Source organism: Hyaena hyaena, unplaced genomic scaffold, assembly GCF_003009895.1.
Source record: "Hyaena hyaena isolate Hyena2069 unplaced genomic scaffold, ASM300989v1 scaffold_15, whole genome shotgun sequence".
Lineage (NCBI taxonomy): Eukaryota > Metazoa > Chordata > Mammalia > Carnivora > Hyaenidae > Hyaena > Hyaena hyaena.
Window position 1 is genome coordinate 6,647,595 of NW_024080647.1, and position 12,392 is coordinate 6,659,986.

General features: G+C 45.1%; 1 protein-coding gene and 1 pseudogene across 2 annotated transcripts in view; one reads left to right on the top strand and one right to left on the bottom strand.

The window, feature by feature from the left end:
- TLN2 (talin 2) overlaps positions 1-12,392 on the bottom strand; it is a 440,503-nt gene that overhangs the window by 298,150 nt on the left and 129,961 nt on the right. The window lies entirely within an intron of this gene.
- Positions 5,753-5,849, top strand: LOC120222571 (annotated as a pseudogene).

Here is a 12,392-nt window from a genome sequence, read left to right on the forward strand (position 1 = left end):
CACGCTGCCACCTAGAGTACATCATCCATACGAGTTGTCTTCTGCGTTCTACCTTATACTTTGAAGTACCCTTTCACAAACAGTCTTGCACTGAAGTGTAAGCTCTCTCTACTGCTGCAACCCCTTGTAAATGGCCCCCTTGTTCAACATCTTGTGATTAGTAGAAAACCACCAAATCCTCTTTAGGCAAATTCAAAATGTGGTTTAAGCCTCCTGATCACTGCGAGTCATAACCTCTTAATTCATGTAGCAATGGAGAGGATAGAAAGGAATTTCAGATGGAACATATTTCAACCCTACACAGTTGGCCATGATCCTGTCACATTTCACAACCAGACTGGCAGTAACAGCTGGATGAAGATCAGAAATTTATCCCATCTACAGATCACTGAAGGCCCTCCAAAGAAGATGCAGACTAACTGTGAGTTCTAAAAAGTATAGTCTCATACCTTTCAAACGTGTGCAAAATGTTAGGGGCAAGACCAGAATAGATAGAAAGACATGTAGGCACAGCCCCAGGCATCCACTGACCAACAGGCTCCGATCACCGTTCCAAGTTTTTTATGTCCCCTTTCATATCTGTAACCCCAGATCCCTTTAGAGGGCCTGGGGATATGTCAATAAGATTTAAATGAGGGACATGAAACCAACATATTAAGATTTATTGCCATCACAAAAATGATTAGGAGATAATGAGTAAATTGAGAAATGATGTCAGGGCCAAATACCATTTTCACTGAGGATGACAACTGGAACATGGGAAAAGGTCAGTAAATGTGGTGTTGGTGTGTGTGTGTGTGTGTGTGTACATGCACACAAGCAACAAAGATGTCGATATAGCCAGAGAATGGATACTACCCTAGCCACTCAAGGTCCAACCCGTCTATGTGTGAAAGGAACGATCTACCTGCACACGGATTTTGATGTCCCAGTTGGGAGCTATTATTAGTAGCACCTGAACATGTTTTTCAACAGGTTATAGGAATGGAAAGGCTACCTGACCAAATTTAAGCCACTATAAATCATCTATAGAGTAAAGCCAATAGATAAGTGCAAATACACTTACCTATAATGACTGAGTTAATTAAGTAAATGGTTCCCTCAGTGACCAATGGTGTCTGTGATAAATGTCCAGAGCCATCATTTCAATCCTGTTTCTTCATCTCTCTCTTCCCTGAGTAACCCTGTCCTGCCTCTGCCTCAGTCCTGTGGAGTGACCCATCTGGTTTCACTCCTCCATCCACAGCGGCCATGATACTAAAGTGGCTTCACAAACCATCAATGGCTCAGACTCTCACTGGCTCTGAGTGCGAAGGGACCCTCTATCCTGTCCTTGCATCTGGACAGGAAGAGCAAACCTTAGGACCAAGTGATGTCAGAAAGACTGTCTCCTGGGGTGCACGGGTGGCTCAGTTGGTTAAGTGTCTGACTTTAGCTCAGGTCATGGCCTTGCAGTTCCTGAGTTTGAGCCCTGTATTGAGCTCTCTTCAGTCAGCACAGAGCCAACTTCGGATCCTCTCTACCCATCTCCCTCTGCCCCTCCCTTGCTTGCTCTTTCTCTCCTGCTCCCGCTCCCTCTCCCTCTTTCGCTCACCTCTCTCTCTCTCTCTTCTCTTTTCCAAAACATCTCCCCAGATCATGTCTGTGGAGTAAGAAATCTAAGAACCAAAATTAATATGACAGGAGCAGAGGGTTGAACTAAAATAGGTACTATTCTATCAAGGGACAACCAAATCAATTGCCACAAAATCTGTCCACATTTTGAAATCCATTCCATGAATCCAACAGAGAGGTAGATCAGCCATGCCTCACCTCAACTGTGTAGTTTTGTCTAGAAGGATAAGTCCCCAGCAAGAATCCATTTCAATGAAGCCACCTGGTTTGCAGCAACCGCCACTCTTGGTTACCAACAGGTCAGAAAAGAACTCCCTTCGGAGCCCATGAGGACTGAATTCAGTGCCTACCTGCCCCCTTACATTGTCTGCCAGTCAGACCAGCCCCACCTCCTATCACAGGACTTGCTCTTCCTCCAGGGGCAGAAACAGCTGTTCCCCCTTCATCAAGTTTCCAGTCTTCCAGAATGTCCCAGCCCCACCCAATGTCCTGCATGCCTGGCTCTACTACTTGACAGAATCAGCAGAATACAAAAAGGAAACAAAATCCCAAGTCCTGGGATTCACCAAGATAGCCACGTCCTGCCAGAGTGTTCTTCCAAAGTACGCTGAAAGAACTACACGATCAGTTTAGGACACAAACACCCTTCGCTTACAGGTAACATTCTGGTTATCTCTGGTTATCTCTGAAACAAATCCAGGTGCCTCGTCAGAACAAGGCACTGTCAATACATGCAATCAGGTTAGGGCTGCACGAGGGCTCCTGGATGACTCCCTCTCCCTTGTGCACAAAACAATATGGATTTCACAGAGGCCTTTGTCTGGCAATAGGGCACAATTGTTCCTGAGTGACTTGAGCACAAAAAAAAGGATATGCCAATTTTCCAAATATTTGCAGCCTCTGCTATGCCGGGAAGACTGCCAGGAAATTCAAGCAAGAATACATCTACACACATATACACACGCACATACACATGCATGCACACACACACACACACACACAGATAAGACACACTATGCAAATTCAGGGTTATAAAGAGGTTGCCGCACTAGAAAGGTTTCCAACCCTATTTATCTGCCTTTTCCCCACTCTGTTCCTCTTTCCTCCTCTACAGAAGAATGAGGACTCTTCCACTATCTTACATCATTTCAACAAGCAACATGTGGAAGAAAGAGCAACGCAATGTACCATACTGTTCGTCACCCCGCAAATTTCCTAAATGCAGTGACCAGTAATAGAAAATCCGTAACACATCCAGTGAGCCACTCCCTGAGGCCACCTATCAATCTCCACAGAGATTTGTTTTGTTTTGGTAACTATACTTAAACTTGCTTTATACAGGCTCTTCTCCCACAAAAAAAGTACATGATCAAAGGGTAGAAGGTTAACTTAGGAATGGGAACTCCAGGAAATGACCAATGTCCCCAAAGCAGATCAGAGCCTAAAATCAGTGCAAGGCTAGGGAACTTGGGTTTGTCCTTTTCAGGAAAACAGGACCCTTTGTGTCTACGCTGCGCAGGGTTTTCTTCCGGGTGTGTGTGGTGAGAGGCATGGTAGACCGGATGCCTTCCTTCCTGGTTCTCAGTGCTGAGAATGTTGGGAAAGATTCATGAAAAGATGCTGGAGACACAGATGCCTCAGAAAGCAGCAGCACTCTGAGTTCAGAAGAGAGGTGCTGTGGGCTCCAGGACAGAATGGGGACTGGCAAAGAGCCAGCAAGGTGGGCTGGGACCACCCAATACACACCTGCTACAGGGAAGAGCTTTCCACTTTCTAGAACCATTTCCTATTTTTAGAAGGCCTAGAAAAACAAGTAACATTTTTTGAAATTTCATTGTAACACAGTGTTATTAATGCTCATCACCATGCTGTAGCTTAGATGCCCAAAACTCATTCCTCTTATAACTCACTATTCGTAACCTTTGGCCAACATTTCCTCATTTCTTCCACCTCCCAGCTCCTGGCGACCACCATTCTATTCTGTTTCTCTGAGCTGAAGTTTAGTAGATTCTGAACATAAGTGAGATTGGTTGGTATTAGTCTTGACTTATCTCACTTGGCATAATGCTCTCAAGATCCATCCATGTTGGTACAAACAGCAGGTTTGCCTTCCTTCTCGTAGCTAAATGATGTTCCATTTGTATATATGTTCCATTTGTATATATATGTTCCATCCATATACACCATGCCTTCTTTATCCATTCTTCAAGGAACATTATTTTTAAGGAATTGAAAACCTAGAGTATTTAACATTAAGAAGGACAGGTTCAGGTGGGGAGTAACCAACTCTAAGAACTACAGAGAGCACTGCAGGTAATTTTCCTCTTTTTTCTTTTTTTTTTTTTTATTTTTTTTGAGAGAGAGAGAGAGAAGGAGCATAAAGGGGCCTGATAGGACTCCTCATTAACTCTGAGAATTTTAGGACTGGAAGGACATCAGCATCCCATAGGCTACACAAGAGCAGCCCACACTGCTTTTCACACCATCCCCAGGTTCTGCATGTGGACACTTCCAAAACCCCATCCTGAGTTCTCTTCTCCTTTCTTGTAGTCCTCCCTATCGAAGCTCTCATGGGTCCCCCAGGAGTACTGAACATAGCATAAAATTATGCATTTGTTTAATTATTTCTTTGGTCCAAAAACTATTGACCAAGGACCAGGCACGTATCAGATGCTTCATCTTGCACTGCTTAATTAATGCCTGGCCGTCCCACTAGTCAAAAGAAGCCCCATAATGGCAGAGACCATGTCTACACTGTATATAATGATAATCACAGTCCCCAACACAGAGCCTGGTCTGACAGGCATTCAGTAAATACAAGGTGAACTAATAGAGCCCAACCACCTATGGTAGAGCTGAGCATACAGAGTTCCTCAACAATTGGATGATGTGGACAAAGTCATCCTCGTAGACAGCAACATGCACAAGACCAAGACGCATGGCTTCCTCAGGAACACTAAAGGTTATCAAACAGTGATGTGGAGAAAGTAACTTTAAATGAGGAACATATGGATTAAAAGGCTCTAAAATTGGACAGAGAGCATTACATGCAAAAATCCCAGGCTAGTGTCCCTGGAGTGGACACCTGTGAATGGCCTCCACAGTACTCATTTCCTCCTAACAGTCTGCTTGCATTTGCACTTCTGAATAGGCTGACTTCACTTCTCAGCTTTGGGCTGCAAACCCTAGGGTCTAGCACAGCAGTGACATCCGTTCCTCTGACACAAAGATTGGTAGAAGGTGAACACACAACCTCAAACTCCAGCTTTAGTGAATTTCGAGACTTCCACATCCCCTCTTTCCAAGTTGGTGGGCTCTTCCAGGGGTGATGTAGCACTCACTCTAAGACCCAGCACTCCTAAGGGAACAGCTTCCATTTGCTGTCGACACATCTGTGGTAGAGGCCAACATATAGAGGAAAGTAGAGCGAAGAGAAGCCTAGACACATGGCACTAGATCCCTAATATGAACATATGTCTCTGGAACAAATCATACTTGAAGCCCATCCCATGGCTGGATTTCTCAGTCACAAGAACCACTAAATTCCCTATACTGTTTAAACCAGTTTGAGGTAGGTTTTCTTTTGTTGGCAAAGAAAAGAATCCTAGAATAATATTTGACACGTGACAATGGAAGAGTAAAAAAGGAGGTAACATTTACTTCAAAAGGACATCTCACTGATAAAGTCAGAGGAGCCTACCACGATGTCTGGCACTTCCCAAGTCATATTCCATGCTTTTCTGTTTTTTACGCTTACTTATTTTTTGTAGACATCTGTACACCCAACATGGGGCTCGAACTCACAACACTGAGATCAAGAATCAAATGCTCTGCTGACTGTGCCAGCCAGACATTCGGGTATTCTGTGCTGCTTTATGGAAGGATTCATCACCGGGTTCCTCTCAATAATCTTTTCATGTAGTATATGAAACAAACTTCTTCTAAATAATCTGCAACTTGACACAGCAGCTAGAGCAGCCAGAAGTAAAGATTAAAAAGGCTGAAAGTAACTGATACTGGCTCAGTACAAAAAGGAAACAGCATCCCTGAAACTGTTGTAAGTATCTAAATAATCATGTCCACAGGCACAGAGTCACAGAGTTTATACCTAAGCGTTAACAAGAATAGGACACTATAGATCCTTTTGTAGTTCACAAGCATGATGACTGGGTATTCACACCGTTGTGTGCCCCCCTACAATCTTGTTACGGCCTCGGGATGTTACCCATCTGATGTGGAAGGGAAAAAACATGACACTACAAGAAGACAACCGCCATATAAAGGGGGATATTATCTGTTGTGCCGTGTTTGGCTCATTGTCTTCCTTTCATCGCCCCTCTCTACCTCCCCACCCACCCCCACTCGTAATTCACAAGGAAGTATCTGGGCAAGTAAGCTACCAGTCAAGCAGGCTGACCCCTGGACGGACCCTAGGACTGGGGTAGTCAGTAGAGACGGTTCCCTGGGCAAGATGAGCCAGAGAAGAAGAAGAGATACAGGCATGCCCTTGCAAGAACTATCCAGGGATGAAACCAGAAAAGTCCGACTGTCTAAAATCCATGGGGCAAATTCCAAGGGCAGAAACGAGAGAAAGGGCCAGGAAAGTCAAGGAAATTAAGAGTGTAAAATAAGGGTGCAGAAGGAAAAGTGGAACTTGGCCAAGAGAGTGGATGGTAACACCAACGGTCAACACACCACAAGCCCAGCACTGTGCGAGGTCTTCACCTGCATCAGCTCTCACTGAATCCTCACACAAACCCACGAAGCTATTACTCTCATTTTTTTTTAAATTATGGAAAATTTTAAACCCACACAGAAGTAGAGAGAGCAGTCCTTATGAAACATCATTATAACATGGCTGCACAAGTCGCCCTTGCCAGTAGACTGTTAATGGATCTGGACTCCCCCTACCTACTTCTCACTGGTGTCCCTGGCCCCCAGCACCAAAAACGCATCAGCAAATCAGGTCAATAAGCCTGGACAAACATGGGAGTCACCCTCATAATTCTGACTTCCTAAGCTTATGGCCTGGTTCCTGAAACCTGCCCATTTCCCCTCCCCTCTCTGTTCTGTCCTCAACATTGACAGTAGCAAACATCCATGGGACAGCCGAAGGGAGGTTCCACATCTCAAAGATCAGGGAGAGATCTCTGAATCCCTCTCCTCCTCCATAATCCCATTAGGGACACACGAATGAATCTTGGCACTGACATCATTGGCAATTTTACCTAGGAGTATGTTAATTTTGTCTTTCCAACCAGATCGTACCCTGTGTCCCTATGAACCCACTGCCTAAATCCCTTCAAGATCAAATCCAAACTACTGCCCCCAGGCAGAAAGGCCTGCAACAGACTAGCTTTCACTTACCTCTCCAGTTTGTCACCCCATCAACACGGAACATCTTGGGAGTTCTACAGTGAGCTTCCAGCCTCCAAGTGCTATCCCATCTCCTATGCTTTGACTGAGAGGTCTTCCCTCTTACCACCACCCGCCAGCATCCCCAAGCAGCCTAGCTCTGTCTAACATTCCTTTCTTTACCTCCTTCTGAAAGCCCTTTGTGATAACATATCCTGCCCTAAGACCCAGTTGGATACCGTGCCTCTGTGATCCCGTCATGCCTCATACATACCTCTCTCTGCAACGTACCACATTTTACAGGGGCTGGTTCGTAAGTACCCCACCCCCACTGTTATAGAGTGCTTCTTGAGAAGCATTTATTCATTTTTTTTTTTTTCTTTTTGCTGTTGTTTCTCTTTAATGGAAACCCAGGACACAATGAGTTCACTGGGACGGAGTTTGAGTATGACTACTTATGCATATCTGCACAGTCAACAGTTGGAGGTCTAGTAGTTAAGCCCAAATATTTGCTTTTGCTCATTTTTTAGTGTCCTGTGCGTAACAATGGGCCTGACACTTAGGTCTTCAGATTATGTTTATTGAATACAACAAGCTGGCCAACGGCTACAATGATGACCAGATGGACAGCAGGGAGCATACTTTCAACTTTTAAAAATTTCTCCAAAGAATTTCATGGCTAGGGGGTGTTTAGATGTCTGACTGACCCGGTGGCGGAACGAACCCCTGAGTTAATCACCCATCATCCACTGGTGCTCCCTCCGTCTAGTTCCACAGGGTTCAAGTTTTTGATAGATTCGCACTCACCCTGCTCCTGCCCTCGTGGTGACGCTGACTTTAATCACACCCTCTGTCAGGCCCTTCTCTGAAACCAACTACAGACTTCTTACCCCTTCAGCAACCCCTCCCCACCCAAGGTGCGCTATCACCCCCAACACGGACCCAGTCCTTTTCCAGACCTGGGCCAGCTCAGTGGTTCACGTGTTAGAAATGCCACCGTTGCCACCCCCAAAGACTAGTCAAAGCACTGGTCTTCGTACCCGTGCTTTGTACTAGTCCAGGTACAAATCCCACACACCACCCATTCTTGGCACATACGCAACAGGACAACTCTCTCCACACCCAAAACGTGACACGTGTATCAACACGAAAGCACGTGTGTCAGCCCTGCCTTGGAACTGGTCTACTTAAAATGTGACTAAGGTTGGTGTGGGGTGTGGGGATGGGGGGCGGGGGGCACATGGTGCCAGAGCACTCGGAATAGGAAATCATCAATTCTTTACCCCACAAGTAAGCTCTGCTTCCTACTTTGAGGTTAGCCTTAAAATCTGGATTCCACTGGTTTCTCTTTACAAATCACAAATGAACCATCCTTCATTCTCCACCAGAGGCAAGTGACAGGATACTGTAGTTTAAGGTCTACTGTCATTTTATGTTTTCCTGAAAAATCAAGATGTTTTATTATGGTAATGAGCAGGTTAGAAAGCATCCATCCCCTCTCCAGAGTAAATCAAATCAGATAGATCTTCCCCCAGATTTTTTTTTAAAGCATTCCACTTGTTCTCAGAAGCTCTAACAATTTCTCAGAATGACAGTCCTATGTTTATGGATTCACAAGTGGCCTAATTCTGTCAAGTAGGGATATTTTCTTCCCATAGTAAGGGGTCAGAAGATAGAATTTAATCTTTTATTTTACAGGTAAAACGTCCCTCTTTTTGTCTCTTAGGAATTGTATGTGGAATCATGGGAATGTAGGAATCCAACTAAGACCCCAAATCTAAAACCCAGGGGGAAGAACATTCGAAAGGCCGCCCGAGCCACAGAAGACAGAATCTGCTTCTGTAAGTACAAGTTCCTGAGAAGAGTTCCCTGTTCCAAATTTGCCACCAGTTCATTCATGTGACACAGGTGAGTTCTAATCTCACACTTCTGAAGCCCCAGACCAACTGTTCATCTACCAGAATGCTGGTAACAAGACTGCAGGCAGAGTGCCTGGAGGAATGGGAGGCAGTGGGACAGAGATGCTCCTAGATGCTCAACACCACACGGCCATTAATGATAGCCTCCTTAAACTCTTGGTTAAAGAACAGAGGTTACATTCAACCGGTAACAACAAAGACAGGCTGGTGTTCAAGGCCTGGGAAAGGCAGAGTTGCTGGAGAGAGAGAAAGTGAAGACACTTAGGGGCTTCCTGAACCCCGTACTAAGGAAAGGGTGCCCTGATTGAATGTCTGAAGTGGGCTCTTAAGACCAAAAAAATCCCCTCAATACAGGGGCCAAGCCATCAGTCGGGCTTGACATTGACAGAACCACCCCTTTAAAACTACCCTTTGGACCCCTATCATCCATCATGTTGACTTTTAGATGAGCCCAACCACAGGGTGAACCATGCAGGACGGGGTGATAGGAGGTTCAGCTGAGCAGGTAAATCACTTCTCCCCTTGCGGCTCATTGTCTTATCCATGAAATGGCTAAGTTCTAAGCCGCCAGTGAGAGAATCTTCTAATATTAATTTTATATAGAACATGGCACTACTTCACCTTCCAGGAGCTGATGCCCTCCAGGTCAATGGGCTCAGCTTGTGGATTAAATAAGCACCGCGGGAAGATTAGCCCCGACCCAGGAAAATCAGGGTGCTGTCAGTCCTAGAGGTCAACTGACTACTTATTTACACTACTTATTGAGAAAACATTTTTTATTTTGAGAGAGTGATAGAGAGCAAGCAGAGGAGGAGCAGAAACAGAGAGAGACAGAGAATCCCAAGCAGGCTCCATGCTGTCAGCTCAAAGCCCAACACAGGGCTCAAACCCACTAATTGTGAGATCATGACCTGAGCCAAAACCAAGAGTTTGACGCTTAACCGACTGAGCCACCCAGGCGCCCCAGGAAACATCTTTCAAAAACAACACCCTGGCATCAACAGATTGGTCAGGAAAGCATTCTATGAACTTGATAAAGCCCTAGCCAGAAAACCTGCATGCATCATTTCCCTCTCTCCCACAATGAAAGCACAGCTGAGCGTGGACAGCAGGGAGCTGACCTCCTTCCCACCGCTGCACAGACATCCACCTGATTACAAAGCCGTGCAGGCAGCCCAAAGAGGGACGACAACAAATGTGCTGTGACAATCACCAGAATTTCACCCCAAGGAGGCAAAAACACAAAATTCATGTATCTCCAACCATCCTCAATCATCAGGAAATCATTTTCCTTGAATCCTTTTCAAAAATGCACCCACACTGGTGCCACAGAAGAAAAAACTGAAGTATCAGAAGCACTTATGGCTGAGAAAAGGGATACAGATCTTGACCAGAACCCATGATCTGGGACTCAAAGGCATTTTAAAGGACAATCAGGGGCTCCTGGGTGGTTCAGTCAGTTAAGCGTCCAACTTAGGCTCAGATCATGATCGCAGTTCCTGAGTTCGAGCCTGGCATTGGGCTCTGTGCTGACAGCTCAGAGCCTGGAGCCTGCTTCAGATTCTGTGTCTCCCTCTCTCTCTCTCCCCCTCCTCTGCTTCTGCTCTGTCTCCATCTCTCTCTTTCAGAAATAAACATTAAAAAATTAAGGGACAATCATAAAGAAGGGATTCCAGGCCTGGCTGTTCATTAGTAACACTGTGCAGCCTTTAAAAAGCCAATGCCTGGGCTTTTACTTAACTAGTAATCTAGTTTAACTGGTCTGGATTGGGGCCTGGCCATTTGTAATTATAAATACTACCCAACTGTGCACACCCCTAATTAAGAGGGTCTTCAAACTGCAAAGCAAGGGAGGGTGAGGCAACAGTTTTGCAACACTAATTTTAGGATATGAGATTTCCGACAGAAACAGTAATCAACAACAAAACAGTAACAATAATGACAGAAATCAAGTGAAGGCCATGTGTTTCTGTTTGTCATTTTATGGAAGAAAGCTCCATAAGCATGTTTATGAAAACCGAACGCTAGGAACGGAGCGTGGTGGTAATTTCACAACTTTATGGATTTGTCAGAACCCATACACATTCACACAACAGAGTTACTGCATGGAAATTAAAAATAAATGTAAAACATACAGAGAAAAAAACAACAAGGGATGCATTCATTTATTCTAGTAATTCTCAATCTTCACTAAATGTTAGAATCATCCAGGGAGTTTTTAAAAATCTGGCTGCCCAGGCTACCCCCCAGATCAAAGACATCAGCACCTGTGGGTGGGGTGTAAGCATCTACAGTTTTTAAAGCTCCATAGGTGATTTCAATGGGCAACCCTGTCTCCCCATTCCCAGGACAGTAAGAAAAACCAGGCCAAAGGGATGTTAACCCGTATCCATAAACACATGGCTTCCAACAAGAATCACATCATTGCCTACTTTCTACCCATTCAAGGAAGTTCACTAAAAACTCCTTTTTTTGTCTATCAACTTTTGTTTGGTTTCACACTACCTGCATGACCCACAAGTCAAACAAAAGAGGTGCAGTGATACCCACCAGCAGCATACAACACTGCCTGCAAACCTGCTGAAAGGTTTTAAAGCAGGGAGGGCTGTGGTTCTCAAACATCGACATCTCCTGGACAGGTGGCTCCCAGACACAGACCGGTGACCCCACCCTGAAGTTTTCTGATTCAGTAGGTCTGGGGTGGCAGAATCTGTATTTCTATTTTAATAAAGTTTATTCATTTAGTTTGAGAGAAAGAGAGAGACAGAGAGAGAGAGGGAGGGAGGGAGAGAAAGAGACAGAGAAAGATAGAGACAGAGAGAAAGAGAGAGAAAGAGAGAGAAAGAGAGAGAGAAAGAGAGAGAGAGAGAGAGAGAGAGAACGAGAACGAGAACGTGCATACACATGTAAGCAAGGTGGGGAGAGGAGGAGAGAAAGACAATCCCGAGCAGGCTCCGCACTGACAGTGGGAAGCATGATGCGGGGCTTGAACTCACCAACCATGAGATCATGACCTGAACCAAAGGTGGATGCTTAACAGACTAAGCCAACCCAAGCACCCTCCAGAATTCACATGTCTAACAAGTTCCCAGGTGCTGCTGCTTGGAGACCACATTCTAAATAAAAGGGAACTAAATAAACAGAGTCTTGAAAGCCAGTGCTAAAACTAAACCAGACAGTTCTTCGGACAGGACAAACAGAGCGCAGAGACTACTAGTCAGTTTCAGTGAACAAGTGGTAGGGGCACCTGGGTGGCTCATTCGGTCAAGTGTCCGACTTCGGCTCAGGTCATGATCTCACAGTTTGTGGGTTCGAGCCCCACGTAGGGCTGTGTGCTGACAGCTAGCTCAGAGCCTGGAACCTGCTTCAGATTCTGTATCTCCCTCTCTCTCTGACCCTCCCCTGCTCATGCTGTGTCTCTCTCTCAGAAATAAATTTTTTAAAAAATGTTAAAAAAATGAACAAGTTGTAAATAGAAACTGACTTTCATCAAGACATTACAAA